This window comes from Polyodon spathula, chromosome 20 (assembly GCF_017654505.1).
Source record: "Polyodon spathula isolate WHYD16114869_AA chromosome 20, ASM1765450v1, whole genome shotgun sequence".
NCBI classification, from domain to species: Eukaryota; Metazoa; Chordata; class Actinopteri; order Acipenseriformes; family Polyodontidae; genus Polyodon; species Polyodon spathula.
In genome coordinates this window covers 18,505,724-18,512,405 of record NC_054553.1, presented here as the reverse complement: position 1 = coordinate 18,512,405, position 6,682 = coordinate 18,505,724, and the positions used below count along the sequence as shown (strand labels likewise).

At 49.5% G+C, this 6,682-nt stretch overlaps 1 pseudogene; it reads left to right on the top strand.

Annotated features, from left to right (window-relative positions):
• Window positions 1-287: 287 nt before the first annotated feature.
• On the top strand, window positions 288-3,570 carry LOC121295912 (annotated as a pseudogene).
• The last annotated feature ends 3,112 nt before the right edge of the window (window positions 3,571-6,682 follow it).

Sequence of the window (6,682 nt, the reverse complement as noted above, 5' to 3'; positions counted from 1 at the left end):
GGCCGCCTGAGCCAGTGACCCATCGCCGCTGCCGCCGCCGCCCAGTTACCACAGCCTACCCACGACTCATCAGCCAGCCACCACCGGGGGTCACCACCACCACACCCCAACAGGCCTCCTTTCAGCCCCTAGAGAGACACAACCTCCCGGATGATCCTACCACCGCCACCATTCAGACTATCTGGGAGGGGAGCTGCGAGGAGCTTCAACCTGAACAGAGATGCCAGCTTTGGAAGCTGCTGTTTGAGTTCCGTCACAGCTTTGCCACGTCGCCAGAGGATGTTGGGAGAACACACTTGGTCCATCACTCCATTGACACAGGGGATGCTCGCCTAATCAAACGGCGTCCCCGCACCTGCCTTATGCCTGCCAGGAGGCTGCAGACCAGGTCCTGGCTGAAATGAGGGCTGCTGGCATCATCAAACTCTCCAACAGCGCATTGACCTCCCCAGTGGTGGTGGTGCCTAAGAAAGACGGTAAGTGGAGGTTCTGTGTAGATTATTCACGCCTAAATGAGGTGACGGCCAAGGATTCATACCCACTCTCCCGTATCGGTGAGTCCTTGGACTTGGTGGGGGGGTCCAATTGGTTCTCCTCGCTGGACCTACGGAGTGGATATTGGCAGGTTGCCCTTACTCCAGAAGCGAGGCCCAAGACGGCCTTCTCAACAGGACGTGGGCTGTGGCAGTTCAGAACCATGCCCTTTGGGCTCTGCAACGCACCTGCCACCTTTGAACGCCTAATGGAGAGGGTCCTGTCTGGAGTGCCCCCCAGCCGCTGCCTCATTTACCTCGATGACCTGCTGGTCCATGGTGATAGCTTTGATCAAGCCTTCGCTGCTTTGAGGGAGGTTTTGGAGAAGGTGACTGAAGCCGGGCTGAAACTCCACCCTGAGAAGTGTCACCTGTTGCGGAGAGAAGTGTCATTCTTGGGGCACCGTGTGAGTGCGGTCTGATCACCACAGAAGCGGACAAGATTGCATCTGTGAGGGATTGGCCAGCTCCGGCTAACCTCCTGGGTCTCGCTTCATATTACCGTAGGTTTGCACTAGACTTCGCCACGATAGCCGCACCCTTGCACCATCTCCTGCACAAGAATGAGCCATTCGTTTGGACGGACGAGAGACAGAAGGCGTTTTCATGCCCTGAAGAGTGCACTTTGTCAAGCACCAATCTTGGCTCCCCCCGACCCGCAGCTGCCATTCGTCCTGGACACTGATACCAGCGACAAGGGGATGGGAGCCGTGCTGGGCCAGCAGACTTCGGAGGGGCAGAGAGTAGTAGCTTACTACAGTCGAACGTTTAGTAAGCGAGAGAGAACTGCTGACTGTGGTGGAATCTGTACGCTACTTCAAACACTATTTGTGCGGGCTCCCTTTCATCATTCGCACTGACCATGCGGTGCTGCAGTGGCTCATGTCGTTTCGGGAGCCAGAGGGGCAGGTGGCCCGCTGGATTGAGCAGCTATAGGCGTTCCACTACACCGTCCAACACCGCGCAGGGGAAAAGCACCACAACGCAGATGCCTTATCCCGACTCCCCTGCACCCCAAATAATTGTGGGTACTGTAACCGCCGCGATGAGAGGGAAGCAGAGCTGCGTGGGTCAGAGGATCTAACCTGCCGGGCCCTGCTGCCGGTGAGCATCGGGGGCTGGAGAGCTCACCAGGACGAAGATCCAGATCTGAGGCCTGTGTTGCATTGGGTGGCGGAGCAAAGGAGGCCCTGTTTGGAAGAGGTAGCCCCGCTGTCACCGACAGAAAAAGGACTGTGGGCCCAGTGGCCCGGGTTAGCAATCCAAGGGGGAGTGTTGCAACGTCGTTGGCTTGAGCTGGCAACTGGAGAGCAGCGGTGGCAGGTGGTGGTTCCAAAGGGGCTGCGAGATGAGCTGCTTGCAAGGCACCATGATGCTCCGGGGACTGGGCATTTCGGAGTGACTAAGACGTTGCGCCGCCTCCATCGGGCCTTCTACTGGGGCGAGATGTTGAGGATTACTGTCGCCACTACGATGCCTGCACGGCCCGGAAGGGGCCTCAAGGCCAATCCAGGGCTCCCTTACAACAGTATCAGGTTGGAGCCCCCATGGAGCGGGTCGCTATGGACGTGCTGGGCCCCTTTCCACGCTCGACCAGAGATAACCGGTTCGTATTAGTTGCCATTGACTGCTTTACTAAGTGGCCAGAGGCGTACGCAATACCGTATTCCGGAGGAGCTGCACTCCGATCAGGGTCGAAACTTTGAGTCAAAAGTCTTCCAGGAAATGTGCAACCGTTTGGGAATTCAGAAGACCCGCACGACCCCTCTGCACCCCCAGAGCGACGGTTTAGTTGAAAGGTTTAATCGCACTCTGGAGGTCCAACTGGCTCTCACCAGTAGGCTTTTAAGTTTTTTTTTAATGTCCCTTTATCAATTTTGCAAAAAAACATTTTAATTGAGTACCATCTCCATCAACCATTTATCTGTCACAGGTAACAACAGTGTGGGACCCTAAAACACCAATTTCACCTATCTCAGCTCTTCTATATTCTTCCAACTGATGTGTGAGGTATGTTTTTTTGTTATAACATATTAGTTCTCTATTTCTGTGCACTTGGTATTTCCATTAGGTTTGTTGAGTTATATCGAATTAATATATATATATAATATAATTTTATATGCTACATAATTGTGGGTGGGTCCCCTGCTAAAATCCCTGGATTTTCTTACAATACAATTTCATTCATATGCTCAAACATTTTGGTGTAATAAAAAAATAAAAAATAAATAAATCCCTAAAGTATCCCACCCTTCTCCTTGAAACACTGCTCTACTGGGGGCATTGTAGTGGAGAAGACTGTTAACAATACTTCCATAGCTTCATCATCAAAATCACAATTCTTATGCTGTCTGCTGGACTGAAAGGGCAGCATCCAAAGTATTAACCTCATTAATATTTTGCCAATGTTATGAAAGGTTCTATAATAAACATGGTTTCTTTTCAAAATTATGTATGTCTTTTCTTTTACTGTCTTGTACTTTGTATATATACTGTATGTTTTCACAAGGTTGAAGGAAAATGGTATGATAATATATAATACAACAGATATGGTTATAAAATATGCGTAAAATTGTTATGTTTATGTTGGATGCTTTGACAGAACAACAGACTGTTCAGATGTGTAAGTCTGTAAAATGTATGTTTTTATGAGAACATTGTGAGGTGATGTTTAAGCGAAATTTAAACTACTAATGGCAATTTGCCCATTCATAGCAATATTTGTCTAACAGTAACTTAAACATATCTAAACATATAAACTAAATATATAACATTGTATTATGAGACAAGAATATATAGAATATGAATGTGGTATTTCAGTGTTTCAGTGCAGGCTCAAAAAACCACATACATATGTAGCCCAGTTGGAACCTGGGTTTCTAGTGAGGAAGCCCACATGGAGCCCGTAAACAACCCACATGGGGCCCATGCAGGACCCACCTTTAGCTCAGCTGGGGCCCACGTGGAGCCTGTGGCCAAAATTAACTGGGGCAGCCCAGTTGGGGCCCAGGAGGTAGCCCACATGGGACCCACATAGGGCCCACTTGGACATGCTGGCTGGGAATCTGTAATACAAAAATAAATAAGACCATTAAAAAAAAAAGAAAAAGTACTAAGGCATGCTCTACTTGTATCAAATGTGTGCCGGTGTTATGACGTTTTCTGCATCAATACATTGGTATCTATATCTATGGATGCACCCCCCAAGTGAAACAATTGGGTACCAGTGGAAGAGGAGCTCTAAACTTATGTGAGCACCTTGGACAAATGTGCTATAATAATATAATCCAGTTAAATTTATAAAGTTAATTTATAAAGACAGGTATAAATATTAAGAACAGTACCTATAATTTTTTTGTAAAGGCTTATTATTTTTAGTATTATTATAATGCACTGTACCTGAGTGATACAAGGATGATTACTGTATTAACCTAACGCAGATCTAAGGCTGTATTGTAATATAGTACTTTGTAACAACCGCTAAATAAATAATGTTGGTAAACAGACACAACAGTAAACAGTACACTTCCACGACCATAAGCACGGGTACGGAATTGTTGCATCGTTATACTAGCGGGACACAAAGAGGTGGCTGTGGCTGACCTTTTATTTAAAGGTCTTGAAGGAGCTAAATAATTTTAAAGACATTAAATGTTGTGGAGTGTTTTCATACTGCAGTGGGTTTTTTTTGTAACACAGTATGGTGAAGGGTGGGGGGGAATTCTGTTTACAGTTTCGCTTTTTCTCGCAGTTCCTTTTGTAAGAGCTGCAAACCGCAGAGAGAGAGGAAATGCTAGCATCTCACAGAGCTTGCTCTTTCGATACTTTAATATATCTATCATTGTGTACCTGTTTGAGAAGCATTAACAGATTGCCTGTGAAGTGTTGTCTCTCCAGATATCTGCTTGAATAAAGATACCCTTTTTTATCACGGCTCTTGGAGATTGATTCCATTTTTCGTCCCTGCAGTCTGTTATTTATTTTTGTATTACAGATTATTCACTTCATATTTTACAGATTATTCTCTTCATGTTTTATTCATATTTTGTTGCAAAAACCAATATGAAAAATGGGAAAACAAGACTGAGTCCATTTTTGTGTTTTAAACTCAGAAATTGGAAAATGAAAAAATATGTAACAGCGAGCAGCCCTGTACAGTGTATTTTTAGAACGGGGTCTCCCCCTCCGCCCCTGTGTTAGTTTGTGTTTGTATTATGATTTATTTATTTATATATATAAATGTCGGCGAACGCCGTGTGTCGGCCAGGAATAATTAAATAAACTCCTGCAGACTGTGGCCGATGGGTTAAGGAATAATTGTTACTGCCCAGCCGGACCTGTATTATTTGTGTTCGTGATTATTTTTGTTAACCTTTTATTTTTCTGCTCTGTGAGCAATGTCTTTTTGTTTAAATATTTTATTTATTTTTGTATTTAAAATAAAACTGCTCACTCCGCATCTCTTTTGAACTGCAGTTATCTGTGTGTTTTCAGTTGCTACTTCTAGCCTGCCATCACCGCCACGCCATTTCCTGCCACACATGATGTCAGAGTGGGATCACCAGCACCTCCTGGACGCAGGCCAGAAGGGTACCGCAGTTTTTCATTTTTTTTTTTTTATTATTAATTTTTGGAGTGGATAAGATGGGAGGAAGATGAGGAAGGGGAAGGAGAAGCTGCAGCAACCGCAGTAGCAGAAGAGGTGGTGGACCCCTGGACAGGGCAGCCAAGCAGGAAGAATGGAGGGCTGAAGGAGCCCCCATGTGCGGAGCCTGTGGTGAGTTTGGGCACATTCGGGAGGACTGCCCCTATGGCGACCCCCAGTATGAGGAGGCCTGGAACCAGGGCCTGGTGGGGATGCAACAGAGTGGTTCTGGGCGAGAGACCAGACCCAGCCAACGCCCAAGAGGGAAGATCCCGAACAGCCACAGCCCAAGCCTGCTCCAGCAGAGGAAGAGTGCCTGCTGGTCCCACCACAGCCTCTGGAGGAGAGCAGCTGGGAAGCCTTCCTCCACACCATAGGAGTGACACAGGAGTGCTACCTCTGTGGGGAGTGGGGGCACTTTCCACTCAACTGCCCTCTCCCACTAAAAGAATACCTGCTGGTACTGCCACCTCCACCAAGAGGGGAGGAGCCCAAATGTCCTGTGCCTGAGTGGGAGGAGCCCGAACGTCCACAGAGGGGAGATTCGGTGAGTCCACAACCCAAGAGGGGGGAGCCAGTGCATCCACAGCCCAGGTACCCACCAGCAGAGGGAGAATACCTGCTGGTCCCACCTCCACCACTGTTGGAGGACTACTTGTCGTTCCCACCTCCACCAACAGAGGGAGAATACCTGCTGGTTCCACCTTCACCTCCGTGGGAGGACTTTTTGCAGCTCCCATCTCCACCAGCAGAGGGAGAATACCTTCTGGTGGCACCTCCACCCCGTGGGAGGACTGCGTGCCTTAACCACCTGCACCAGCAGAGGGAGAATACCTGCTCGTTCCACCTCCACTGCCGTGGGAGGATTGCATGCCGCTCCCATCTCCACCAGCAAAGGGAGAATACCTGCTGGTTCCACCTTCACCTCCGTGGGAGGACTTTTTGCAGCTCCCATCTCCACCAGCAGAGGGAGAATACCTTCTGGTGGCACCTCCATCGCCGTGGGAGGTCTACTTGCCGCTCCCACCTCCACCAGCAGAGGGAGCATGCTTACTGGTTCCCACACTACAGCCAGAATGGGAGGAGCCCCTACCGCCTTCGCCGCCAGAAGGGGAGGCGCCCCTGCTGCCTTCGCCAGGAGCAGAGCAGCAGGAGCTGCCTTGGTCTCCACCATCAGTACCACCTGGAGAAGAGGAGCAGGAGCTGCCTCTCCCTTCATCATTGGAGGGACCAGGGCAGGATGATGCCGGTCCTCAGCAGCCCCTGCATAGGTTGCTGAGGGAAGCATGGGGGAAAACCGCCGGGTCGCAGCGCCTGCAGTTGCCTCCCGAGGGTCAGCTGCCGGCGTTGCCTCCCGAGGGTCCGCTGCTGCCCTGCCTCACAACGCCCAAGGATGCCTGCCTCGCACCGCCCAAGGATGCCACGTCTGCATCACCTGGGGCTGCCTAGTGCTCTGCATCGCCTGGGGCTGCCTTGTGCTCCACATCGCCTGGGGCTGCCTGTG